Source organism: Alligator sinensis, unplaced genomic scaffold, assembly GCF_000455745.1.
Source record: "Alligator sinensis unplaced genomic scaffold, ASM45574v1 scaffold1052_1, whole genome shotgun sequence".
Classification (NCBI taxonomy): domain Eukaryota; kingdom Metazoa; phylum Chordata; order Crocodylia; family Alligatoridae; genus Alligator; species Alligator sinensis.
Genome location: NW_005842971.1, coordinates 229,619 through 243,913, shown reverse-complemented (window position 1 = coordinate 243,913; position 14,295 = coordinate 229,619).

Sequence of the window (14,295 nt, the reverse complement as noted above, 5' to 3'; positions counted from 1 at the left end):
TGCTTCTAATGGAAAACACATAAAATGGGAGGCAGGGATTGCAGAGGAAGGTTAAAATAGCAGAAAAATTAAAGAATGAGGTTGGACTTCACCATAGCGACAGCCACAGAGGGCTGGCAGCATTGATGTATTTGTCATTGTCTAAGAACTGTGTAACCCTTTCTAAAGGCTTCCATAGAAATGGCCAGAAAATGTTTATTTCTTGAATAACCATCTAAGTTCATATCCATACCCAGGGTATTTTCAGGGCAAACATGGCTCCATTTAAACCAAATGACCCTGGTTCTCTTCTGAGAGACACTTACATGAAACCGAAGAGTCTTAGGATACAGATATAACGTCTCACTCCTAATAACATCATTTTGTTCTCATTTCAGTCATTATCCTCATCTTACAAACGGGGAAGCAAAAGTAGGAAATGTACCAAAAATCTTTTAGTTCTGTGATGACGACAGACAAGGTTCTTTGGGTGAATCTGATATCTTTTATGAGACCAACTTAAATAGTTGGAAAACAACATTTTTAAGCAAGCTTTCGGGTTCAAATACCCTCCATCAGGCTAAGAAAGTTTCAGCAGTTGGTGTGTGCTCTTCCTGGATGGAATGAAAAGTAAAGAAGCCAGGGGCTGGGCTGGTGTGCATACAAGACAGGTAGTCAGTGAAAATGTAGATTGAAGAGTCAATGGGTGAGAGACAGGCTGGGTGTGGGGGAGAGAAGGGGGATGAATAGTGGAGAAGTACCTGGGGAGTCAGAGGTCAGGCAGGTTATAATGTGTCATAAATCCAATGTCTATATTTAGTCCATGATTTTTAGTATCCAGGAGGTTGATAAAGTGGAGTTCATAGGTTCATCTCTGGGAAGTGTTGTGTAAGTTTTCTTTGAGGATCAGGACTGAGAGATTGGAGAGAGAGTGGTTTTCTTGTGAGAAATGTGCCCCCATCGGTACCTGGGTATTCCTGTCTTTGATAGATTTCCGGTGTGTGTTCATTCTGGTGCGCAGTTGTTGTTTGGTCTCTCCTACGTATTTTCTGTTAGGGCATTTGGTGCACTGGATGAGATATATTACACTTCTGGAGGTGCAGCTGTAAGATCTGGGAATGCTGATGGCTCTGTTGTGGGGTGTAGTAATTGTGTGGGGGGTGGAGATGTGCTGGCAGGTTTTGCATTTCTTGTCATGGCATGGCCTGGATTCATTTGGTGTATTCTGGGCTTGAGGAAGTTTGCTTCTGGTGATGAGGTTAGTGAGGTTCGGTGCTTGTTTGAAGGCTAGGATGGGTGGCTCTAGGAAGATCTCTTTAAGAATAGGGTCTCTTTCTAGTATGGGTTGCAATTGTTTGAGGATTTTCTGTACGGGTTCGAGGGAGGGGTGATGTGTCATAATCAGTGGTGTGCAATTTGTGGGGGGTTTTCTTCTGTACTGCAGCAGTTCTTTACATGGTATCTGGGTGGCTCTTTCAAACATGTGATCTATCTCTCTGGAGGATGTCCTTGTTGGGTGAAATCCTTTTTTAGGATTGGTGAGGTGGCAATCCTGGTTGTTCTTTTCAATGCAAATTTGGTGGTATCTGAGGGCTTGGCTGTATATCACAACTTTTTTGGTGTGCTTAGGGTGATTTATGTTGGTCTGTGGGTTTCTTGTATAATGTGGTCTGTATTTTATCATTCTGGATACTGATCATCGTGTCTAAAAAGGAGATGTTGGTGCTGGAGTATTCTAGAAAAAGTCAGATGGAGGGATGGTGATTGTTGAATTTCTAATGGAACTCAATCTTAGTTCTGTGGTGGAAGTTATAAAAATACCTGATTTCAGTTTCCAGGGCAACTAACTGAACTGGTAGTAAATGCTAAATATCTAATATCCCTGAGATCCATTTATGAGTATAAAGTTGCTAGGTTTGTTGGATACATTGTTCATTGGCCACCTTTTTTCCCCATGGATGTTAAATCTGTGAATGAGAAAATTTTGATTATTTAGGCTACAGCCAAACTCCTAAAACTAAAAAAGAAGTAGCCATTTATATCTTAGAATGCAGATTGTCATTGGTGTCCCCTCTCTGAAGCTTAGCCTGAGGCCAAAAAGAGAATTTTCTATTTGGCATACTAGAAGAAGCCATTATTAGGATTTTTTCACAGATCCATACTTAGAAATGTTAGGAGATATTTTAGGTTGATAAGACTAACACAGTGTTCGGGTTACTTCACATATGTGACTAAATGCTGATTTTTCTGACAATTTTAGCACAATTTCTTGCTATATTTTTATCTTGAGCTTCTAGTTGTAACTGAAACCATGTGGGTCCACCTGTGCCTTTTATGCAGAGTCTTGTTGAAAACAATGGGACTTTATGCAAGCATAGGGTTCTGCCCACACAGGATTTTGGCACTAGCAGGAGCAGTGCGGGCTGGCTGACAAGGGGAGAGGGGTGGGGGAGAGGCAAGCCTGACTGGGGATGCAGCCCAGTCTTTGGGAGGGCTGGAGGTGGGACTGTCCCCTCCAGGCAAACCCTGCCTGGGGTCTGGGGCCATGGAGAGGGGGTTAAATACCCCTTCCCCCACTCAAACTTACTGCTGGCTGCAACTGTGGACTACAAATCCTAGAGGCACCTGGAAGCAGGAAGAGGAAGTGATGAGCATCCTTGCAGAGTCCAGCTGCTGCGATTTTGTACTGCAGATCTCAGACTTTGGGGGCAGCAGGAAGAGGAAGTGAATACACAGCCAGAGAGCTGCTCTAGTGCCCGCCCCAGCTTCTGGCCTGAGCCACTGTAGGCATGTGGCTGTGTTCACTTCTGTTTCCATTTCATTTGTGCAGATTCGACTAACCTGCAAAAACTGAATCAATTCAGCCTCAGGCTTTTTGACTGTCTGTACCTAGCCATAGTGTCATAGCTTATGTATATCATGTTATATTATCCTCACAGATAATATGAGGACAGTATCTTATATGTTATCTATAAGGAAAAACAAGTGGAGTCACACTTTTTAAAACACAAATCACTTCTCAGATTTTGTTCTCTTATAACTACAGTGTTATTGGTATGGGATTTTAATGACATGGAGGCAAGATTTGGGGGCTGTAACCTCCATTGCATGATTGTGACATAAACAGAGAGAGATTCAGAAATGTGGGTGAAGGTACATGTTTTGGAAACCTGACTGCTCAGATGCAGTTAGTTATAGGCATCTCTGCCCGTGTGTTGTAATATATTGGTCCTGATGATAATGGTGTAATTATCCGCAGAAATGGATGAGATTGAAAACTTTGATAGGTATGATGCCATGAAAATAAGTAGGCTGAGTCACACATAGAAGCATAGCAAACTTATGGGCGCTTCTGGATTTGTAAGGACCAAAAACAGAAAAGGATTTTAGATTCCAAATGGCAAAATATTTGCTTAGTTTTCTCTCCAATAACCTTTTCTTTCTCAATTCTGTGGGTGTTATTGTCTAAATTTGCTGCACAGTGAGTTAGACAGTCTGGTGGTTAAAAGCACTTGCAACTGGTCTATATTGGCACATCCATTCTAGCTGCCGTGATGGAACCACATCCAAAACAGGAATGGTAGGACTTTTTTTGCAAATCAGCTGATATTTTCAGATCAGTTTTCCTATTAGAAAGATAAATGTAAAATTCTGGAACATTCACGTTGTAGAACTGAAAGCTAATTTTGTTAAGACTCCCCCCCCCCCAAGACAGATCAGCAACAACATAATGTATTTTTTTGCAACCCCCCCCCCCCCCCCCCAATCAAGATTCTCTTTTCTGTTCTTTCTTTTGGGCACTGATGGGGAATAAGGTAGGGGTGGGAGCATGGAAAGTTTTAATAGAAAATATAAATTCATTCTATTTTGACGTAAGGAGGTTAATTTTGTGTTATCTAGAAGTATTACCAGCTCTTTTTATTGCATAATAAGAATTAATAAAAAATTAGAAGCACGGTATCTTAGTTTTAGATGATCAGTAACGTATCTGGATTTTTTTTTACTAGTAGGATAAGGTCCTATATCTTCATCCCAGGACCTTGTCAGCTATTTTTTGATGAATATTTTCTTTGATAATATTAAGAGTTCCTGAGGAATTTCTAGTGGGGTTTCATCAAAGCCCGTTTATACCTTTTAGTTACTGTGCTGCAACATTGCATGCTGCTTTAGCTGGACTGCCTCTTGTGTCTGAAGCAATGTATTTGCCTTTTGTGTTTTTCTGCACCTACCCCCTCTCCACCCAAGTGTTGTGCTAAGATGTCTACCCTGCTTCCAGTTTTGGTAGGGAATACTGCATGGGAAGCAGAACATCATGTTTCAGAACAGGCCTGCCTGGTGTGGTGATTAAGATGTGTCTAAAATGTTGATATCTTCCACTACTATTTCTTTCATATAGCTGACCTGGAGCAACAATTGTAAGTCCAGTTTAAAGTGAGTTATCAAGATCATTAGACTGATTATCTCAACAATCTTACCATCACATTTGTATAGAGGGGAGAGTGTTCTTATGCGGTCCATAGTTTGATCAGGATTGCCAGAGTCACATTTTGCAGAACTCCTAATACATCATTTGTGCATCACGTGACCACAGCATCCGTGCCCAATTCGAATCTGATTTAGAGCTTTCCATGTTTTTTGCAGAAGATCAAAGCCAGGAGGATTTATTGTTGGATCAGAAATTAGATGTTTATTCTGGAGCCAGGCTGGGATATTGCAGTGATGACAGCGTGGTCCAGAGCCAGGGCAATCTGCAGCTTGCATGCTCCAGGCAGGGATGTGCAGGCAGCAGATCATGGCTCTGCCCTGGCTTCTTGCAGAAGTTACAGCGCGGTCCAGAGCTGGGGCAGAGCCACCATCCACTGCTTGCATGTCCCTGCCCAGAGCATTCAGGCTGCAGATCCTGGCTCTGCCCTGTCTCTGGACCACACTGTCACAGCCACAAGGTCGCAGCCCAGCTCTGGAGCAGCTCCCTGCTCTGCCGTGTGCCTTGCCAGGAGGGATGGAATGAGGGAAGGTTTGGGGGGGCCTGTAACCATCCCCAAATTCCCTATAGGCTCCCCATAGCCACCCCTCCCAGTGGTGCTGCTGCTGCCCACTCTGTACAGGTGGCAGCAGCTGAGCCTGCCCCACTCCCCACCACAGCACAACTCCCCTTCAGCTCCCCCACAACCCTCTCCCCAGGAAGAGGTTGGTGCCACTGCTGCCTGCCAGCACTGCTGGGGCCAGTCTCCATAGAAACCCCAGTCCCCCACTATCACAGCATGGCTGCTGCTGGGGTCTCCATGGAAACTGGCCCTGGCCACGCGGGCAGGAGTGACTGGGAAGGAGTCCACTGCCAACCAGATCCAGCCCACGGGCCAGACTTTGCCCACCCCTGGGCTAATCCTTTGGAGGATGAGCTGCTCTAGTAGTTTGTAAGTTGAACAAAGCAATGGTATTGGCCTGTAGCTCCTGGAATTGCTGGTTGGTTTCCCCAGTTTCAGCAAAGCAATAACCATTGCTTCATGCCAGATCTGAGGGATTTGGCCTCTCTCCATCATGTTTGAATATAAATGCAGAAGCCATTTTTGAGCCATCAGTCCAAGATGCTGGAGGAGGTCTGGAGCGATTCCATCTTTCCCTGCAGCTTTCCCTCTTTTTATTGCAGTCAGACCAGCCCTAAAGTCCTTGGTTGAGAGACTGTCCAAGAGTTCAGAGCATTCTGGGCAGTTGGCCATTGACTTCTCCAGTTGCTACCTGGCGTCCTGTTTGTAATGCTTGTCAAGCAGTCTCTCGGATTTCGTGACCAGCTTTGTGGCAACGGCATCCAGTTTGACCTGTGGATTCACAGCTGCTTCAGGGTTAGTTGCTCCAAGTTTCCTCAGAAGGTTCCAGGCTCGGCAGTGTGAATGCATGAAATCCAAGGATGCCACGCGCTCCAGCTATTGCTGGTGCCTGGCTGTGTCCAGGGACCCAAGCAAGGCTGTTGCCAGTGCAGGATCCCCCGACTGTTGGTATTGTTCTCACACTCTCACAGAGGTTCCCACACTCAGTTCCAACAAGGAATGCATGTCTCCCCGTATCCACACGGGATGTCGGTTTTTTGTGGCGGTGATGAGAAGGGCTGCAAAGTGGTCATGCTCCTTTGGCGTTGGGTGGATTCAGTGAATAGTTTTTTCAGCTTCAGCTGTGAACCTGGACAAGTCTGCCCTGCCAAATCTCCACCTCACCTCCTATTTTGACTGCACAATAGGGATTTTTACCCCAACATAACTGATAACTGGCTGATGTTGGCTGTGTAGGAAGTCAGAAAGCACATTTCTAGACATAAGGAGAGGAGCACCATCCCTGTTGGTCAAAACAAAGGTGAGGTCCAGATTATAGTCCTGTCCCCACCTTGCAGACCTAAAAGTACCACATTATTTAGCCTCGTACACACGCTGTACATCCTCTGCTGACATCCAGTCTGTTGAGGCTTCCCTGTTTTTGTCCCTGGCTTCAGACCCCCATTCCATATGATGACTGTTGAAGTCTCTGACATACATGCATGGGTGTTCAGCAGTTGGTAGAGCTGAATGGGGCCATTTTTCATTGGGTGGCTTGTAAATGTTAACAATTATCAATGTATCAAGCTTGATGGATGTCATGCCAGTGCCTCAGTTTTCTCTCTTCCACTAGAAACCAGGAAGGCCATCCCTCTGATTCCTGTCACAAAGTGTGGAAGCTGGAAGCCTCAGCTTGAGCCAGAGCTCTTTGGACTTCGAAGTTGCTTGCCAAGGAGCTGTAAGCTGGGAGCCCTGGTTTGAACAGGGCTGTGAGATTCCAGCCATTATGGCAGTCTGAAAGCAGGAATGAGGGAGCATCACATGTCGTTTTAAAAACATATCATAATGCCATTTTATTTTAGTGGGAAATGTTGAAGCCTCTTTCCAATGTAGAACATGTTTTCTTTCTTTTTTTAAAAAATGGGACATTCTGTGCAATGGGAATTCTGAGTCCTGACTAACTATGCAAAACTTCTATTCTTAAAGGATTTGAAACTTTTCTTTTTACAGAGGGAAATGTATTGGTGCACCTGTTAAATATCCTACTATGTGCAGAGAATTAGTTGCATTTTACAGTTTGACATAGTGCTTCTAGACATGATTGGTTTGGATCACTCTAATGATGTGCAAATATAACAGAATACAAAGTGTCTTGAATTCTGATGAAAGCTGAGGATGCTCTTATGCCAGCTTAGACACACACATCTTTTTAGAGAGACAATGTATTATCGCTGAAGTTTTTTACAAGTTTAGGTGGTACAGTAGTTTGTTTCTACATAAGGTGGGTATACTAATAAATTGTCACTGGAGGTTTCTTAAAAACCTTTAGTATCTTTACTTCAAAAAACATTGAATTTTTATATAATTTTTTAAAAAATTGTCATTATAGGTTTCTTCTTACAGTTTAGAAAGTATCTAGTACAGTCTAGGCAATTTAAAGGCATGCTCACATTTCACAACCCTTTGGCAACTCTATTTTTTATGTCATGCACAACTTAGACTGACATTCATGCTCGTATTTAAAGAGTTTTAGATAATCTTTGGCCCAAATAGTTCAAGACTGGATGCTTACTGTTAGGGACTTATATACGTGTTTAATTTTTCTAGAGCTCTTGAGTGCTCTGTCCTTGTTTATAAAAAAGAAAAAAAAGGCCTGGTTTTCAGATGTCTCCACTGTGGACTTAAGAGTACAACTATAGTCAACCACTTGGAAATCTTACCCTGTATTAGTAAAAAAAAATTATATCATGTGCTTGAACTAGTTTTGTCTAAAGGGTGGAATGAAAACAGTGTACTCTACTGCCCAGGGCCTGTGCGACCCAGCTCTGTTAGTAGTTTGTTGGTTGGACTCAAACAGGTAAAGAAGCTTGCTTAATGCTTATCCCTTCATTTCTCTATTTGTAAATGGGGAACCAAGGCTAATCTCCATAGTAAAGTGCTTTCTGTGTAAGAGCCAGTCTTCGTTTTTAATCCCAACTTTTATGGCCAAAGAAACAGTTTATATTATGTTCCTATAGCTGTGAAAAGCAAGTGTATTGGATGTTCCATCTGTTTGAAGTTGTTTAAAACCCATTTTAATGAAGCTATTTAAATAACTTACCTGATTTAGTATGACTCTCTTCTTAGGTCGTATCATTCTACTGCTAGAGAAGAGTAAATGTTTTTCATTAAAATCAGTTCAAGAAGCCTTCAGATTTCTCTCGGACTGGCCACTGGCAACCCTGCACTCTTATTGGGAAATGAGCCCAGATTTTGATCACGGAGTCCAGTGGTTCACTGAATACATACATTGTGGGCTTCAGATAGGTCATGCCCCGATCAGCAGGAGAATATGCCAGCTGCTTGGTAGCTTGAGTAGGTCCCTAAATATAGACAAAAGAGTTGAATCTCCACCACATACTGATGTCCTGTTGAGTTACAGTAGTATGATGAGAACGGTTTTGTGGTACTAGATTTGGTTTATAGGGTATGTGACTGTCTACAAGAACTGCCACAGAAATGGCATTGGGTAATCAGCTGAGATTTCTGTGTGGGGTGCATGGGTCATTTAGTTCCCTCAGCTGTCTGTCAGCTGATGAGTCCCTCGTACTCTCCTAGAATAATGTGGGAAAAAGAAGAAAATATTTCTATCTTTCCTTTCATGGCTCAGTTAATGCTTTGTCCCTGTTTTTTGGAATAATTCAGTGTGTTCCCTGTGCAAAAGTGACCCCCTTCCACATTTAGGCCAAGCAGGGTTGTAAACTCTTTACTCTAATGAAAGCAGTATCAGGTCTCAAGAAACCCTTGCAGCTCTGTGTCATTAGATGCACGTAGGGTAGGGTTTTACATTAGCATGTTGCTTTGCAAAGCATTTGAGATGTCTATAGTATGATGGTCATTTAAAAACCATAGCATAGCACGTCATGTGGTTTTCAAACATATTTAAGTATTCTGAAATGTTCCAAGTTTGAGGAAGGGAAGTTGTGGATATTCTGAGCCCAGTCACCCTGTATTAAGCTAGAGAAATTCCAGTAACTTCAGAAGAGTTGCTCTGGGTTTACCGTGATGTGAGATGAGAATCAGCCCTTGGATCCTTAGTAACATGCTCTAGTAATTTGTCAGTGAAATGTGTGTTCATAGCACTTCAGCAATGAGAGCTCAATTTACATTCACTTTTCATTACACAATAAAACTGAAATAGTGTTGGAGCTTAATTACTAGACTATTTACATTCATTGTCGCCACCCTTTTGAGGGAAACCAGATTCTTTGCAGTGCAGGACCTCAGCCTTTGTTCCAACTCAGTTCTCTGAACATCTCTCTTCCTGAAGCAATTAGAGGCAACAGTATAATTGTGCAATTGTTCATTAAATAGTTAATTTTCCATCAGAGCAAGAAATTGTGGAAGTAGCAGACTATTACAAAACATCTTTCACCAGTAACTGAATCTTTACTGAGAGTAGCAAAAATAATATTTTTCACTTCACGAAAAATTTAATTCGTGGTATTTGTCCCGAGGAAAGAATTAGTATGCAGTATATTAGGCTGTATATTTGCAGTGCACTAGCCTCCCTGTATGAACTCTCAAGGGGAATATTCTTAGTCCATTTCTGATGTTGTAAACTTACTGGGCATTTTTAGACATGCAAGCCCTGCAGCACTGGGCACTCTGAAAAGCACCCAGAGCTGCAATGCTTGCGGTTGTATAAGCGGCAAAAAGCATGTCAGTGCTGAGAAAATGGTGGCAGAATGCTTTTGAATGAAAACACATTGGAGGTGCTATAGTTCAAAAGTGCACTGCCACCATTTTCTGCGTGCAGACATGCATTTCGCCGCTTATAAAACTGCATGCAGTGCAGTGCGTGTCAGCTCGTGTGCGGAGCAGACTCGATTAATCAGAAGCGGTGAATCTCTGGGCCGCTGCCAAATGAAAAGGTATGTGTATAAATGCCTACTGTGCCTGGCAGTGGTGCCCTCAAGCATACCATGAGAGGGTTGCCTCCTTGGCTGAAAGTAGTATATCTGCATTTGCAAGCTTTGCTGGCAAGCTAGTAAGCATGGAGGTGCACTAAGAGGCCCTGTTACTCAGCAGTGCTAATAAGCCTGTAGCATCATGTGGACACCTAAGAGGGTGGAAGATGAAGGCTTGTGACATCTGGCAGCAAGCTGAGATCTTCACTTCCACCTGCAGTCATTCATCTGAAGAACAGATATGGAGCCCTAGCAGCAGACAGGGAAGACCATATTCCCTTGATAGAGGAAGACAGGCCAGGCCTCACCAAAGTGAAAAGGATTGAGATGACTGTCACCAAGAAGTGACGGGTGGTGGTGATTGGAGACTCCCTTCTGTGAGGAACAGAGGGAGTCATCTGCCAACCTGACCTGTTGTCTTGGGAGGTCTGCTGCTTGCCCGGAGCCCAGATCTGAGATGTAACAGAGGGACTACCGAGGCTCATCTGGCCCTCTGACTACTATCCCATGCTACTCATCCATGTGGGCACCAATGATACTGCCAGGGGAGACCCTGAACATATCAAGAGTGACTACAGGGCTCTGGGTGCAAGGGTGAGGGGGTCTGGGTCTCAGGTTGTGTTCTCGTTGATCTTCCCAGTCAAGGGAAAGGGCCTGCGCAGGAGCAGGTGCATCCTGCAGATAAATACTTGACTGCACATGTGATATCACCAACAGGGATTTGGCTTCTTTGACCATGGGATGTTGTTTCAAGGAGGATTGTTGGGAAGAGATGGGATCCACCTGACAAAGAGAGGGAAGAACATCTTTACAGACAGGCTCACTAACCTATTGAGGAGGGCTTTAAACTAGGTTCACTGGGGGATGGAGACCAAAGCCCTGAGGTAAGTGGTGAAACAGGAGACCTGGAGGAAGAACAAGTAGAAAGGGGCAACGGGGGAGGTGCTGTCATACTTCCTGAGAATTCAGGGCAATCACTAGTTACCTCAAGTGCCTGTAAACAAATGCACGGAGCCTGGGAAACAAGCAGGAAGAACTGGAAGCCCTTGTACTTTCAAGGAACTATGACATAATTGGAATAACAGAGATGTGGTGGGAGCGTGCATGACTGGAGCACTGTCATGGATGGGTATAAACTGTTCAGGAAGGAGAGGCAGAGGAGAAGAGGAAGAGGAGTTGTATTTATGTAAAAGAGCTGTATGACTGCTCAGTGCTCCAGTATGAAACTGGAGCTAGGCCTGTTCAAAGTCTCTGGGTTCAGGTTAGAGGGGAGAGTAATAAGGGTGATGTCATGGTGGGGGGCTGCTATAGGACACCAGACCAGGAGGAAGTGGTGGATGAGGTTTCATCAAACAGTGGCAGAAGTTTCCTAATCACAGGCCCTGGTTCTCATGGGGGACTTCAATCACCCTCACATCTACTGGGATGGCAATACAGCAGTGCACAGGCAATTCAGGAAGTTTTTGGAGAGTGTTGGGGACAACTTCCTGATACAGGAAGTGCTGGAGTGGCCAATTAGGGGCTGTGCTCTTCTTGATCTGCAGCTCACAAACAGGCAAGAATTGGTGGGGAACGTAATAGTGGATGGCAATTTTGGCAGCAGTGACCAAGAGGTGATTGAATTCAGGATCCTGAGGAAAGGAAGGATGGAGAGCAGCAGAGTAAGGACTCTGGACTTCAGAAAAGCAGACTTCAACTCACTTGGGGAATGACTAAGGCAGGATCCCCTGGGGAGCCAGACTGAGGGGGAGAGGAGTCCAGAAAAGCTGGCTGTATTCAAAGAAACCTTACTGAGAGTGCAGGGACAGACCATCCTGATGTGTAGGAAAGCTAGCAAGTATGGCAGTAGACCAGCTTGGCTTAGCAGAGAACTCTTCAATAAACTAAATCATAAAAAGGAGTTGAACTAAATCATAAAAAGGAGTACATTTATAAGAAGTGGAAACTTGGACAAATAACTAGGGAAGAATATAAGTTTTGGGCCCCCCACTACCGAAAGGATGTGGACAAATTGGAGAGAGTCCAGCAGAGGGCGAGGGGGCTGGGGGAACATAACTTATGAAGAAAGGCTGAGAGAACTGGGCTTATTTAGTTTAGAGAAGAGGAGACTGAGAAAAGATGTAATAGTAGCCTTCAACTACCTGAAAGGGGGTTCACAAGAGGATGGAGCTAGACTGTTGTCAGTGGTGGCAGATGATAGAACTAGGAGCAATGGTCTCAAGTTGCAGCAAGGGATGTTCAGGTTAGATATTGGAAGAATTTTATCTCTAGGAGAGTAGTAAAACATTGGAACAGGTTACCCAGAGAGGTGACAGAAGCTCCATCCTTGGATGTTTTCAAAACCCTGGTTAGACAAGGCTTTGGCTGGGATGATTTGGTTGGGGATGGTTCTTCTTTGAGCAGGGGGTTGGCCTGGATGACCTGAGGTCCCTTCCAACCCTCACTTTCTATGATTCTATGATGCAGCTATGCTCCTTCCAGCTTAGGAAGCAGCTTACCTGGATCACATGGTATCCCAGAAGGTGCTGTCACTAGGGACAGGAAGTTTACTATGTAGATATGGGATGTGTGTAGATGAAACAGGGGCCCTAAATTGAAGTGGTGGGTTTTTAAAAACACTGCTTCAATTTGGGGCCCTTTAAACTCCTGTGTTGTGCACATACCCAAACTTACCTACCTCTCTGGTGGTGGGGAGGGGAGGGCGAGCTGCCGGCAGGGGGAGTGGTCCCTGGGCTGTGTGTGCGTGGGAGGGACTGGTACTTCCCTCGGTGTCAGTGGCAGCGCCCCCAGGTGGCACCCACCCACAGGCACCCAGCTCGGGTGGTTCCAGGGGGCACCGCAGCCGCGGAGGGAAGCACCAGGCCCCCGTGCAGCTCAGGCAGGCAGCCAGGCTCCAGGGGAAAAAAAAAAAATCAAGCTCGCTGCTTTTCTTGGGCAGAGCCTGTTTTCCCAGGCTGCTGCCAGGCTGTCTGCACAGGCTTTCTGCAGACCCCCTGAGCTGCACGGAGCCCGGTGCTTCACTTTGTGGCTGTAGGGCAGCAAACTAAAAATCCTCAAAGGAGTTTTTGTTTGCTGCACCCCAAGTCATTTAAGGCTCATTACACTGCCGAATTTGCTACAGTGGCTGGAATTCCTGCACAATGCACCACTTGCACATGCAAACACCAACACCATTAAAGTGGTGCAAAAGCATTTAACCCGCTTTAAAGTGTTGTGCACACATGTCCCTCGTTTCCTCTACACATGGCCTATATATTCTAAAGTTATGCCTACATGACTCGTTGAAGTCACCCACAGGCCTGCTAGCCATTTATATTGTAAACCTCTACACTTGAGCCCTGTCAGCAGTTCCACTGGACCTTGGAAACTCTGTGATGAAATTAATGGCATCTTGCCTCTCTCTTTTTTTCAGTGTACTTGGAATTTACCCAAGTATTTCCAGGCTCAAGCATAGGAAATCAGCATGCAGTGGTTCTACAAATCCATATTCCTGACTACCATCCCTTCTACATCCCAATTCCATTCTCTTTCCTGCCTATTAATAGAGACATGCCTGGAAAGAGAGAAAAGTAGTCTGCAGCTCAATTCACATCAGTGCTTCTTTTTACAAATAGCACAGTATGAATGGTTCTGTAGGCTGCAAGGTATGCTATAAATGTGGAAGGGTGGCACAAGTGACTTGGACTAGCCAAGGGTAACTTCAAGGTTGACAATAAATAGCCATATTGACATAGCCCAGAAGCAGAGGTGAGTGGGGACAGGTGGAGCACGGTGCAGCCCAGTGGCTGCAGGCAGCTGGTGCCGGCTGCACTCAGGCCCGCTGCAGCTGGGGCTGGGGTGAGTGCCGCTCTGTTCCCTCTGCTTTGCTGTCTTGTGCAGCCCCAGGAGCAGCACCCCTTCCCGAGTCCCAGCCTCACTCACTCCCTCCCTCCTTCCCTCCCTCACCACCATGGGAACCCATCCCTATTTGTTACATTGTAAAGTGGGTTCACTTTATGTGAATTCAATTTATGCACCCTTCTACAGGAATGCATGTACAGCATAAATCAAGGGACACCTGTATTTTTATTCCTGTTTTCTCAAAAGGAAAGTCAAGCTTTGCAAACTCAGGGGCACAGACAGAAGTGACAATTTTAGCCTGATCTGGCCCCAGAAAATGGTCTACCGCTCTGACCAAATAGAAGTGTACAGCTGCAGACTGCTTTAAAAGGGTCCAATCCTGAAACAATATGAACCCTCATTGCATAACAGTATACTTAGAGTATGTTAGTGCCTGAGGGTTCAGATGAACACTCTCTAAAACAGAGCATGTGCTGTAATGTGTGTCTGCAGAGCTCCCAGAC